The sequence below is a fragment of the Rhinolophus hipposideros genome, assembly GCF_964194185.1.
Source record: "Rhinolophus hipposideros genome assembly, chromosome: 15".
Taxonomy (NCBI): domain Eukaryota; kingdom Metazoa; phylum Chordata; class Mammalia; order Chiroptera; family Rhinolophidae; genus Rhinolophus; species Rhinolophus hipposideros.
Genome location: NC_138061.1, coordinates 8,040,556 through 8,054,279, shown reverse-complemented (window position 1 = coordinate 8,054,279; position 13,724 = coordinate 8,040,556). Strand labels below are relative to the sequence as shown.

Below are 13,724 nucleotides of genomic sequence, written 5' to 3'. Positions count from 1 at the left end.
CCTTCTGGAAAGCTGCCTCTTGGCCTGGGTCAGATTGCTTATACGCGGCTGCCTCCCAGGCCAGCGTTCCCAACCGTAAGCCAATGCACATTTATAGAACACTTGCATGTGATCCTGGGGGGAGACAGACCTTGGGCAGAGGACAGTGCTGCGAAGTCGTCACATCAGGAAGAGAGGGCCTTTTCCCCCCTCTGTGCTCCTCATGCTAAGAGGATACTGGGTAAGTCAGTCTCAGATTGATGGCTTTTTTCCTTTGAGCAACATGTGGCTTTAAACTGGTGTGGCTACTGAGATCGGAAGGATACATGCATTTTTTCTTTCTTTTCCTTATAAAGGGAAATTAAAGGCACATCTGTGTGCTTTGACCCCCCCCCCTTCACTGTCTCCTAAATGAACTGTATTTTTGTTTGTTTGTTTCCAATAAGTCACTTTGGGTAGGATGTGGTCTCATTGATAAGACCTTAGTCTCTTCATTTGTAAAACAGGGTTGGGCTAGACGATTATTGAACTTTCTCTGAACTCTGTTGTGATTCTGCTCATTGCAAACTAGATTTTCACGTGTTTGGGATTCTATGGAATGATGATGTGAGGGACCCCGAATACACCAAGACTTGATGGGCAATAGTCATTTTTGAACTCGTGATGGTTTTGACTGTGACGTGTTTGTACAGTGTTTCTCCAGACTCACACAAGTACCTTTTCACACCTGCTTCTGGTGCAGTGGTGGCCGACTTGAGCTGCCATGTGACCTCAACAAAAACGACACGTTTCTGAGTTTGACTTGGTGTCAATTATAACCGAATCAAGTTGCAGTGAAGGAAGGCAGAAGTCTACGCCTCCTGAGAGAATCCTGCAGTTCAGTTAAACACAGTGGAGTGTGCATGCGTTTCTGTGTGTGTCCTGTTTTATAGCCTGTTCCATGAAACACGTGCAACGGCAAGGACTGGACTTTATCTTGCGAACAGCCCTTACAACCTAGTGTGTGACATCTGCATGTGTGTGTATACAGGGGGCAAAACTCCGCCCAGTTTTAGCTGCTTTTCCAGATTGGCCCTATGTCCTTCCCAGTGAATACCTGTTGGCATTTGGGGTTTTCCTGCTCTCAGGGCAGATTGAGACTACCTTTCTCCTTCCCTCTGCTTCCTCCTGCACAGGCGCCAACACCAGGTGATTAGAGCAAACCTTATGACCAAGCTTTGTTGCAATTGTGCATAGGTTTTAGCTTTTCTTTCTAGTTGCCCTGTCTGTTTATATGAGGGGATTTGGGAGGATGTCAGACTCTGCTGCCACCATCTTCCCAGAATTGCACTTGTCAGATTGTTAATTGCCGTCAGGGAGACCAGCTTGCTTCTGCATAGCTCTCATGGGTAGTGATGAGGCTCTCGCCCAGAAGCAAAGGGAACGGGGAGGAAGGGGACAATGAAAGAGACATTGGGAGGGAAGAATCCGAGGGCTTGGTGAGTGTATATGAGAGAAACAAGAGGAGTGAAACAGAGGGGAAAATAAAAGCTAACCATAAATTCCTTCATTTATTCAACAAACACTTAAGTAGCCCACGGAGCTGGGAGTGAAGGTAGAGTTGTGTACCACACTCAATGTAATCCAGGCTATCATGCGGCTCCTGTGCCAGTGGGTAGGCAGATACTAAGCAAGCAATCACCAAGTGGTGCAGAATTACCGTGAGGGTCCCCGGGGATGTGACTGAAGGAACATGCTGCTTTCAAAGGAAATGGAAAAGAATGTCAAGAGAGAGGTTTGCTTGAGGGAGAAAGATCGCAAATTTCCACTTCAAGAGGTTGGGTGACTGTGAATCATCTAAGTAGAGATATCCATCAGAGAGTTAAAAATGCAGTTGGGTTAGGAGGGAGAAGTCAGGGCTGGCATCTTCTGCCTAGACGCAGTAGAGGAAGATATGGGGACCGATAGAATCTTCCGAGAAGACTGGGCTAGAGGACCAAATCCTGAGTCTTATTAGATAGCTTTACAAAGAAGGTGGACGGAGCAATTGAAGAAGGAAACTGAGAAGAGGATTTTGTAGCACCTTGTTAAGTGGAGAGAGGTTGAGGAAAGTGGACGTGACAGTGTCAAAAGCTGCAGGCCCACAAAGACTGAGAAAAGGCCAGAGTTGGGGCAACTTTTGAGGGTCTTGTCAATTAGGGAGTGCTTTGTTGTAAGAAATAGAAACCCACTCAGAAGGGAATTGGTTGAGAAGACATAGCTCTGGGAAACCCTTCACCCCTACTTCTCAGCTGGCCTCTGTTTCGTTCTGGTCTGAGGGTGGACCTGTCTCTTCTGCCAGACTCCTCTCTCAGGTCAGCATGCACAGGCTCTGAGTTTCTCTGGCACTGATCTTGGCCCCCACTCACCATTGCCTTGTGACTTGTGGACTCCTTGATTAATTTCCAGGACCCCTATTGAATATCGAGAGAGAGAATCTGGTTGGCCCAGCTTAAGCCAGAATCGACCCTAGTCCAATTAGCAGTGTCTAGGACTGATTGTGTGATGAGCCAAGACCACTCAGTCAGAGGAGGGTGGGAAGTGGAGGGAGAATAAAGGATGAGCAGTTTTCAGAGTAAAGGACAAAGGCAGGTCCTCCAAAGTTACCCGTTCTAGTGCCAAGTGTGATTTCCCGGGAGTGGGGAAGTGAAAGCTGGGTTACAACAATTGGTGTTACTAACTGCATACAAGGGTATTTAATAAGCCATTGGCACCCTGGGGGGAAAGGGGGAGGAGACACAGCCCTGGGTGGCTAAAAGGGAAGGGAGAGAGTCAGGGCAAGTGCAATTGACTAGATTGTGGAGTACTGGCCAGTAGGAAACCATACTCACCGTGATGCTGACCATAGGCCAATGCTCTGATTTCTAGACCACAAGCCCAGGTGAGATTTTTCCATCTCGCCACAAGAGGTCCCATCATAGCCCCAAAGGCTGGGAAAAGACATTTTTCAGTAGAATTTCCCACCCTTTGGTGAGCCAGCAAGGAAGCAGCCTGACACTGCTCAAGAAACCAACACAGGAAGACCATTCTTTGTGGGCTCATCTGTACCCTTTGAGAGTCACTGGACAATTCACAACCCTTGTCACGACTGGGTTCTTCATTCGCCCATGTTTCGAAGAGGTGCATATCAATGTGTTTTTATAGACCTAGCCTGCTGTGGCAAGTTTGTGCACGTGTTTCAATCTTGTGAAATGCTGGGTATGGCAGGAGAAACTCAAGATAGTTCCCACCTTGCCAGCATTTGTTTCGTAAATGTTGTTAATTGACACGGTGGAGAGAGTCACTGTGATGAGGGAGTGCTCCGAGCTTTGACCTAAAAAGGGGAAATTCTGCTCCACACTCCAGGGGAACTCAGCCTCAGCAGAGCCCTGTGCCAGAACTGGTGCCAAAAGAATTGTAAGGAGATTAAACCCAGCAACACAGGCTGATGTTCAAGCAAAGAGAGCTTGCGAACTTTATGTAGTCAAGCTGCTTACATCTGGGTAAAGCTCAGGAATGGCTAAAAGGAGTTGTGACTCAGTATTCTGAGGCCCCAAAGTAATGCCCAGGCTCTACTGAGGTCTAACCCCCCAGAGTAGCTGCCTGGGGTGCTATCGAATCCTGAGTTGCAAGTCTTTGACCATGAAAGAGTCTTTTTTTCTGGTTGCTCTCGTTAAGTGTGAAAGCACAGAGAAGGCAATGAAGATGGGTGAAGCTGGGGTGATCATTTCTAAGTGGAGCTAGGTTTTTCATTTTGAGGGAACATAATTTTATAGGTGACTCTACGAGCTTAAAAAGTATGGCTCTGTATTTGCATGGCTTTGTCACACAAAACCCCATTCCTGTGACTATGCGTGTGCAGAAACTGATCATGAGGTTCAAGTTAGGATCTGACAAAGTTATTTTGCGTCTCATATTTCATAGCGAACAGATGAGACAACTAACCCTGAATCTTCGTCAGTCACAAGATCATCCTCTCGTGTTCCAGTTCTTTGAAGAGCACTTAGTGATATTGTTTGCTTTGCTCGGTTGGTGGAAGTTTCATTTTTGGCGTTTGTTGGGTGTGCTTCCCCTTACCCCGAAACCAGCCTGTTTTCCTGCCCCAGGACGGTCAATGCTTTTGCAAATGCTTCCTCCTTATGTAGCACAAAGAGAAAGATTCAGATTGGCTTACGTTGGTCAACAGGAATGGGGGGAAATGATCCAACTGTAGATGGCAACCTTGGAGAAGCAATTAGATAGAGAAGGAACAATGCCCACAGGCAATCAGGCATCAGTACCAGAGCTTATCAGATGGGCAGGTCCCAGTAGTAGGGAATTCAGAAGTTATCGTCTGGGAGATGTGTTCATACATGGTGAGATTAGTCCTCAGGTCCACTTTCTGGAGGCCAGGCAGTAGTGGTCAGACCCAGTACTAGGAACCAACATGGATGGGAGAGAAGGGCTAGACTAGGAATGGTAAACAGCGCTTGGACGGAGAGGTCCACTAGAGGCACTGGACCCCACATCTGAAGTTCAACAAGGAAATTTGGTTTGGAAAATGCAAATTCAAAGTATCCTGCATTACTGGCAGATGACATGGATGTGTGCTTAAGAAGGGCTGACCTAATTCCAAAACTCACCATTAACAGGCAGAGATTAGCTTAGCCAGAGTTGGCTCGGGACCTGTAATGCACCCTGGTCACAAATGAAGGAGGAAAGATTTCTTTTCCTCCTTCCCACCCTCCCTCTTTTCCTTCCATAATTTTTCATTATGGGCGTTTCAAGCATGCACAAAGGTACAGAGAATATTACCAGAATCTTCATATACCCATTACTAGTGTCAAACAATCTTCTCTATATAGCCAATCTTATTTCATGTATTTCTCCACTTCCCATTAACATCTGCCCCATCCCCCAACTGCCATATTGTTTTAAAGCAAATCATTCCATCATTCAGTCAGTAATAATGAAGTATGTATCTCTAAAATATGAGGTCTCTTTTTTTGTATGTGTATAACAACATTATGGTCATACCTAAAAAAAAAAAACCCACAATAATTCCTTGATGTTAAAAATCCGGTCAGTTTTCAAATATCCCTGATTGTCTCATTTATTTTTTGATAGTTGTTTTATTTCAATCAGAATGCAAACAAGAACTACAAGTTGCTTTGGGTTGATATATCACTTAAGGCACTTTGCCATTCCACCCTCTTCAGAGTTTCCATATCTCTCCTGTGTTCTCCGTTATATATCCTCCAGAAATGTCCTATGTCTTCCATCATTGTATCTGTCTTTTCCTGTAATTTCTTTTTGTCATGGTTATAAGAGTAATTTTTAAATCCTTTTCTGCTAATTCCAACCTCTGGGTCATCTGTGTGTCTGCTTATATGATTGTTCTCCCTCAGAGGTCATATTTTCCTGCCTCTTTGCATATCTAGTTGTTTGTTTTTGTGTCTTGGATATCTTGTAGTATCCAGGATACAATAGCAAACAACTGGATAGATAGTGATAACTTGTAGATGCTGGATTCTATTCTCTTCCTCTGAATCGTAGTGTATTTTCTTCGATCAGGCAGCTAAATTACTGGAAGGTTGCCTTGATCCTATGAAAGCTTAGTTTTAGACCTTGTTAAGGAAGGTCTGTTTTGATTTAGCCCTAATTCTAGGGCATAATCCTAGTCCTAAAGCTTGGTTCTTCTGAGGTTTCAGTGAGAAGCTTGAGGTATTTACCAAGCCTGTCTTACTCGGTGGCACTTGAGCTCCAAACTGCATTCTTGGAAACTGCTCCTCAGGTATTTCAGCTTCTAGCTGTTGCATTTTCCTGGGTTCCTTGGTGCTTACCCTGAGTAGGTGTATTTTAGGAATCAGCCAGGGATTTGAGGGGAATTCGCGTGCGTATTTTGGGCTCCCCCTCTATGGTTCCTTCCTTTATGAAATTTCCCCCCTCAACTCCTTAATTTTTTCAAGATAAATGTACAATAAACTTGTCTGAGCTATTTTCTATTTTACATAACAAAATTGACTGAGGTTAGCTGAAACTCTCTCTAAGGCCTAATAATTGCCTTTACAACGTCTTACTATGTCATATAGAAAGACAAGCTCTTCAGTTTCTTCGTTCAGCTCTGGCATGTGGCTCAGCAGTATTCATGTCTTTGGCTCTGATGTAATTGGCACTGATATGTCGTCTACACTCAAGATCCTGGTTGTATTGTTTTCATGGAAACGACTTCCTCACTCCTCATTATGCTCCCACCCCCCACCCTCCCCTTTAGTCCACAGTTCCCAATTATGTTGATACTGTATTTGATTTCCAAAAATGACAACACAGTTCGACTTTTGGATGCAAACTGATGTCTGAATTTTTGTGGATTTCAACAGCTTGTTTTCATAAGAAATATGGTTTTGCTAATCTCCAGTCTGTCGAGAAGGCCTATATGGAAATTGTGAGTAAGGGGAACCTTCTATTTGAATGTGTTGTCAAGTGTCTGTTTTAGCAGGAAAGAAAAAAGAGACCCTTTACTGCAAATCAATATGCAGCTTTATGTTTCCATTTGGGGCTAAAGGGCTATACATGGTTTATTACACAGGAAGCTCAGAGCCCAGTCCTTAGAGAGCTATAGGACGATGACACTCAGTCTGGCACAGACCAAGATGACACTAATGGCCACCAGTCAAGGAGTCATGCTTGTAAATTGTCATTTCACTACTGAGAGAGATCTGATTCATCCATCAATCCCTTCTCATGTGGTATCCTTTGTGATGCAATAAACAGATCTTCAAGATGGCCAGCCAGAAGAGGGTACAGGCTGGTATGAAGGAAATTTAAACGGACCTTCTCGGGAGAATTTTATCAATTAGCTTTTGCCGTATAAGAAATCACCCCAAAACTTGGTGGTCTAAAACAATAACCATTTATTTAGCTTTTAACTCTGTGGATTGACAATTTGGGCTGGGCTCAGCTGCTCCTCTGCATGGTTCTCTCGGTCTCAGTTGGGGTCCCTCCTGTGTCTGGTCAGCTGGGGGCTGGCTAACTCACGGCTACCACTCCTCAGCCATGACGATGAGAACGCAGGGGGATTCAGTTTCATCCCAGAACAAGACAGATTTAGGTTGGGCCTTGAGTCAAGGTCTGTGGCCCATTCTAAAACGATGATCCATGAAGTCAGCTCCATTATCCCTTTTGGTTCTTGGGCCTCACCACTGACCACTGCCCAGCCCATGCCTGGTGGTGTCATCACTATCCAGAGCCCTGGGATAATATCTCACAGAATCGGGGGCGGGGTTTAGATGATGGAGCAATAGAAATCACTTTCCAGTGACCCAGTATAACTCTCTCCAGAGGAGATTCATCAGGAAGTAGTGAGTTTCCCGTCACTGAAGGTATTCAAACGGACCCAGAGAGTCCATGATTATCACCAGGATCTAGTTTAGAGTTTCAAAACTTGGAAAGCTTCACCACCACCAAAGGTATGTGGCGTCTGTCCCCAAACAGCCAGATTCCAGCTGAGGAACTATAATAGACCCTTTATGACGTGCCTCAAACATCCTAGGACATGATTGCTAATGGAGACGCCAGGTTTTTCCCATGAAAAGGCAACGCAGAGCTGCAAAGCTTGCCTGGCACAAGAAGCCTCTATGTTTCCTCTATTTCCATTTTGGCTACAGCCCTTCCACCGCCCCCAGCAGTGTCCTTGCTCTCCCAGCCCTTTCCCTGCTCGCCACCCTGACTGCTTGTGCTGATACAGTCCCTGACCCATTTCTTTTGCTGCCAATCTGACTATGCCCCTTAGTGCACTCCCCACTCCCAGTTCTCTGTTTCAATACTATCCTGCTTGATCTAACCTGAAGGAGATCTAGGCTCACCTCCTCCCCCTGGCTCTGCAACCCCTTTGACCATCCAAGGCAGAGACAAAGTATAAAAAAATGAGAAACATGTTTTTAAACAGCTGAAACTTGGACACAATGTAGTATCCACTGCAGCTATTAAATAGGACATTGTAGGCATGGAGGAAATGTTCTTGATCTGTTACTCTTAAATGAAAGAGGAAACAAGTTTCCAAAAGAGTACACAGAGGGTGCATGAGCCCCAGTTTTGTTTCAGTGGGTTTTATGTTCCTTGGTAACGATATGCTTCCCCAGATGCCAGCTGGGGTCTCCCTTTAGACTCAAGCTGCAGTCCATGCCTAGTGGATCTCTAATGTCCACCCCAAGATTTCTGTGAGTTCCCCAGGGCTTATCTGTCTGGTCTCCTCTGTCTTCAGGCTTCTACTTTACACTGTGTCTGCCCATATTGTACTGACCCAGATGTGAATAAAGTGTAGCCCGTTCCCCAAGTTCCAACCCTGCCCAAAACAAAGTGCTCACAACACATCATGAGTGTCGTATGAAGACGTGGGGGGAGAAAAGGGCGCTTTGCATTATAATAAAACTTCTAAATGACATTAGACATTCTTCTAATTCTAGTGTCCTCGGTCACACCTTTTCAGGACTTTCACTCACCCTTCACCCGTCATTCTGTCTCACCAATGCCCAGGTCCATCCCACCACCTCATTCCTTTCTCTGCCCTCATGTCCTCTTCTCTGCCCTTCCACCTCAGGAACCAAACCTCGAATCACTCTCATTTCACAAGGGGACAATGTGACCGTCTCACTTTACTGAACTTTGACTCCTGTCAATATTCAACACCTATACAGATTATACCAGCTTCTTTTCCCAAGCAAAGACCTTTCCTTCCTAAAACAGATCCTCTTACTAGTCTTACGAGTAAGCCCAGGCGAGATGCTCCAGTCAACAGCTGAAGCTTTCACTTTGGGCAAGTTACCTAAGCTTTCTGACATTATGTTGTTCATCATTGACAAAATGAGGGCATTAGTTTAGGTCAGTGCTTCTCCACAGTAGTCCAGGGGCTCATGGGTGTGCAGATAGACTACAGGTGTGCCAAGCTTTTGATCCCCTCTGCTCTGGACCAGGTGGGGCTTGGGCAGTGGATGAGACTGCAGGCAGCCTTGTCCATTTCCCAAGCCAGGGGCTGTAAAAATGCGACCACATGGGCGCCAAGAGGCGAAAAGTTTGGGAAGCCCTGTGCTAGAGATTGACACAGGAAGACAGGAAATCTAGGTTGTGATTTGGTAATAATTTGTTGTTCTTGTTATTGGTGGTGGTGAATCTTAAACATCTTATTAAAGTTAGAACTGAGGAATGGAGTGAACTCACTGTGCTCATTCATTCAATTGAACATTTATTGGGTCCCAACGCAGAGAGTCCCGAACCAGGAGAAAGGATCTGGTTTTGGATCCCACTCTGCCAGTCCATTATCAGTCTAGTTAAGACACAGGAAACTCTCAGTTATTTTAACAAAGGGAATTTAATATAAAGTGATATCTAGGTACGTGCAAAGGCCAAGCGGAAACTCAGGTATGATGGAAGGGAGCAACTACAGGAAGCAGCTATCACCCTTAAGGTTGGTGGAGCAAAGAAAACAAGGTGGAATTATTAAAACGGAGAGGGATGGGGGGAGGGGGCTCCACAGAAGGGAACCTCAGACCTCCGTGGAGGGGGCTCCAGCCATGGGTCGGTGTCCACGGAGCCAGTTCTGTAAGAGTTGGGAAAACTGCAAACCACCTCTACTGCTGCTGCCCAGGTGAAGCCGGGAGGCAGGGTGATATTCCCTGAAACAGGAAGTGAACAGGAAGGAGTGCGCTCTCCTTCCTCCTTCCTCCGCTGGCCTCTGGCCATCCTGGCAGAACTCACCAGGAGCAGTTGGCAGAACAGGAATGGGGTCTGCAGAGTCCCCTAGCAGCTGACAATAGTGGCTTTGGAGCTAAGAAACGATAACAGTACCTGGCCTGCTCTCACCAGCAGAGGAGCTGGACACGTCAGTCTTGTCTCTGATCTCTGGGGCATGTGAGCAGGTGACGTCTAAGTTCCTCCTCACCCTGACATTCTTCAAGATGGGACATTTCCCATCAATGTTTCAAGGTGGCCTCAGAAATGGGGGAGGGAAGAAGACAGGAAGCGAAGGGAGAGCGTGAAGGAAGAGTTGTCATATCACTCAGACACCACAGGGCAGCCAGGTCCTTGGTGCTCGCGAAGGTACCATCAGAGCAGAAAGCAGGCAAGGTCTTTTAATAAATCCCTTTCCCAGGCTACGACTGTTTGTTTGTATTAAAACAGGAACATGATAACCGAGCTATAAATAGCTCCGTGCTCAGCTGTGCAAAATAGAGAGTTAGAACAACTGAGTTCAGCCACTGGAGGGAGAAGCTGAAGGAGGTCCCCTGCCTGAGATGAGGACTGGGGCCATCTGTGGAAACAGCAATGAGCTTGGGTCACTGGGTTTGTCAAGGACCCGAGGGAGCTGCAGGGCAGGGGAGCCCAAGCTCATCCTCAGCGAGCAATCGTTACCTGGAATCCTCTGCTAGGGTGACTCCCACGTCCTTGGCTGAGCCAGACCTGACTGGCTGAAGGCCACTGTGGCCAGAGGGCAGTGCCGCGACAGGACATGTGGGTCTCATGTGACCTAGCTGGTCTGGTCTGGAGGCTGCTCTGGAGCCTGCAGAGGCCTGCTCCGGGGGAGCCTGCATGCTGGAAGCAAGCCTGTCTGAGTCTAGTTCTGGTTCCCGCCCTTGCTCACTGTGAGACGATGGGTAAATCACTTCCACCCTCTAGGCCTCAGTTTCCTCATCTGTAAAAGGGGTATTGGAGAAGATGATCTCTGAGATCCCTTGAGCACTAATGATCTAACTTACTCAACACAGGAGAAAAATCAATATTTCTTAAGCCTTGAAAACAGATACATTTCTATCACATACAAGAAAGTTTTTTTCAATAGAGAATAAAAAACCCTAACTAGAAAACTTGGTGTGATTGATGTATCAACAAATCCAGTGGCTGTTCTCACAGGATGGTGGGAGGTTAGTTGCGAAACCTCTCTGAGCCTCCATGTTATCATTGATAAAACAGGACCTGTGTGATCTTGCCTCAGATTCCCCAGCTCCCTGCACCCCGCCCGCCCCCAGCACGTAAAACGGGGCGTTAGCCTGGCCTGTTCATTGCACTCTGGGTTCTGAGCCATGTCCTCCATCCGTGTGCAGCTTCTGCACAGTTTAGCTGGTTGTCACGTTTCCCTGTCCCCAACTCTTCCAGACTGAGCCCTGGGCCCTATTTCCCCAATTATCCTCTTGACTCCTCTCAGCAATGCTTCTGGCTACCCAGGCCTGCTGGTCTCTCTCAGCCATGACAGTTAGCTAGCTACCTGTCGTGCGGGGTCTCTGGTCTTGTTCTCCACATAAGAACGCAGGATGTGGTAAGGCCAAATAGGAACACACACGGAGCCATAGGTAGGTAAGGCATACTACTATATTCTTGCTGGTGGCTGGGTTGGAGACACAGGAAGCAGGAGCCACACTGTCCGCAACCCTCATTGCACCGCTTGCAGGCTCAGCCACCATCTTCTTGCTAGCCCCCACTTCCTTCCTGCTGGCTTAGCCACGGCAGTTATATTAGTGGCCAATGGCTCACTGGTTACAGCTGACCACCAACAAGCTACAGCTGATGGCCATCCAATCACAGTTGATGGTCAGTTGTTTGATGTCCGGCTTGGAGGAAGATGGCACAAAGAGAGGGAAGTTGATTGGCCATGACACCTGTAGACAGCGGTAAGTCATGGAGATTGATGCTGGGGTCTTATTCAAGTACTACGTCGGGAAAGGTCATGGCTAAGGAATGTGGGCACTGTGGATTCCGTAGTGCCCGGCATCTGGACCTGTCCCCTGTGCACGGACAATCTGTCATTATAAGAGACAGCACTACCTCCTGGGATGGAAGCTGAAAAGTCTGAATATTCATTTGATCTCTCTTCCAGTGGACGTGACAGCTTCTTTGATAGCTGGTAGTGGCCAGGACAGCCAGCATCCAGCCGGGACAGGTGGTGGCAATGACACCCAGCATCCAGCTGCCATGGTCCAGGGACCAGTGGTGGCAATAAATGAGGCTGTGAGGCTGCAGAGCTGATGGAGAGGGTGGTTACTGATCACTACCCACCTTCAAAGTCCTAGGGACTCTGCCATTTTGGTTGGCTATCCTCTCTCCCCTTCCCTCTCACCTTCCCGCAGAAGTGAGCCCCCAATTCTCCCCTTGTTTTTTGTCAAGGCTTTTACTATGTTTCCCTGCCTGTTGCAGACTTGCCTGGCGCCTCTCTTCATTCCCAATTAGCTCAAGATATTTTGCTTGAAAAGATTCTCATCTCTAGAAAAGTTCTCCTGTGATTTGGGGAAGCAGATGCTTTTGTTTCTCATCCTTCGAATCCTCAAGTGTACAAATCAACACAAAAGACACAGTTTTCAAACTTTCACCCCTAGTAGTGGAACTCTTTTTTCAAGCAATAGCTTATGCAAAACCCCAAGGTGGAAGCATACACACATTTAAAAATTGAAATGAAATTCACGTAACATAAAATTAACTATTTTAAAGTGAGCAATTCAGTGTTATATAGTATATTCCCAGTGCTGTGCAGCCACATCTGTCTAGCTCCGAAACATTTTCATCACGCCTACATAAAACCCTGAACCCATCAAGTTACTCCCCACTCCCAGCCCTTGGCAATCATCAGTCTGCTTTCTGACTCTCTGGATTTGCCTGAAATTCTGGACATTTCAGATAAATGGAATCCCACAATATGTGACCCATTGTGTCTCGTTTGCTTCACTTAGCATAACATTTTAAACATTAAATTTATTGGGGTGACATTGATTCATAAGCATAACATTTTTGAGGTTCATCCGAGTTGTAGCATGTGTCAGAGCTTCCTTCCTTTTTTTAGGGCTAAAGACTAATCCATGGTGTGGTTCGATCCCGATTTGCTCATCCATTCACCTATCAGAACATACACACATCTGCGCGGTTCGAACCAGAAGCAGGACACATCCAGCTTTCCCCTGCAAGGAGCTCCTGATAATCCCCTGAGCTGGGTAACATACCTGGTCGCTGGGAAGCCTTTCGATGGAATGCTAATTTGTTTCCCTGGAGGGATCCTGCCTTGTGGCAGGGTTAAGGGGCTTCTGTAGAAGCTTTCATTTGAATCAAAGGCTCTGACACTACAAAAAAAAAAAAAAAAAGGGAAAAAAGAAACTGGCTGCATTCATGCAAAAAAAAAAAAAAAAAAAAAAAAGAGTGGCGGGTCCTAAGTGGAGGAATCCTGGAGGCGGGGCGGCTGCCCGGGGTCCCGCCCACGGCCGCCCGCAGAGCCGCCTGCAGCCGCGGGCAGCGCTGCCCGGGAGCAATGCGGCCGAGCCTGCTGCTGCTACTTTCCTGACTTCTCTCGTTGAAACTCGGGCCACGCCTCGGTGAGTACACTCTGCGCGCTGCACACCACTAACAGGTGCCAGACGGCTGGCGTCCTCGTATCTCCGCGCGTCGGCTTTGTCTTTCCACGTTGTGTACTCCTGTGCGGTGGCATTTTCCCAGGTGCCAAGGGAAGCCCTGCGAGCCTTTGACTCCTTTCCAGAAGGAAGAGGTTAGTCCCTCCACTCCGCGTGCCCTGCTCCCCGTGCAAGGCCCTCCTGCTCCCTCGGGGGCGGCCAGGCGCGTGCCAGGGCCCGTGTCACTGTGGGTGAGCCTCTTCTGCCAGGGGCCGCGAGGGGAACGACGGAGAACGTCCTGTGGGCACGTGCAGTGGGCTGGGAAGTGCTGGGGGCGCGCACGTCTGTGGAATCACGGCGGCCGCGCGGGGCCACTGCCCAGGTATGGAGCCCAGCTGGTGTGTGACA

General features: G+C 47.3%; 1 protein-coding gene across 3 annotated transcripts in view; it reads left to right on the top strand.

Annotated features, from left to right (window-relative positions):
• The first annotated feature begins 166 nt into the window (after positions 1-166).
• The window catches only part of TACC2 (transforming acidic coiled-coil containing protein 2), a 184,901-nt gene continuing 171,343 nt past the window's right edge, over positions 167-13,724 (top strand). For 2 of the 3 annotated variants that reach the window (XM_081073625.1, XM_081073624.1), the window contains exon 1: positions 13,209-13,301. The gene's annotated coding sequence lies outside the window, so the exon portion shown is untranslated. Of the gene's footprint in view, positions 221-13,208; positions 13,302-13,724 lie in introns of those variants that run through there. The other variant, XM_081073623.1, reaches the window with a different exon arrangement.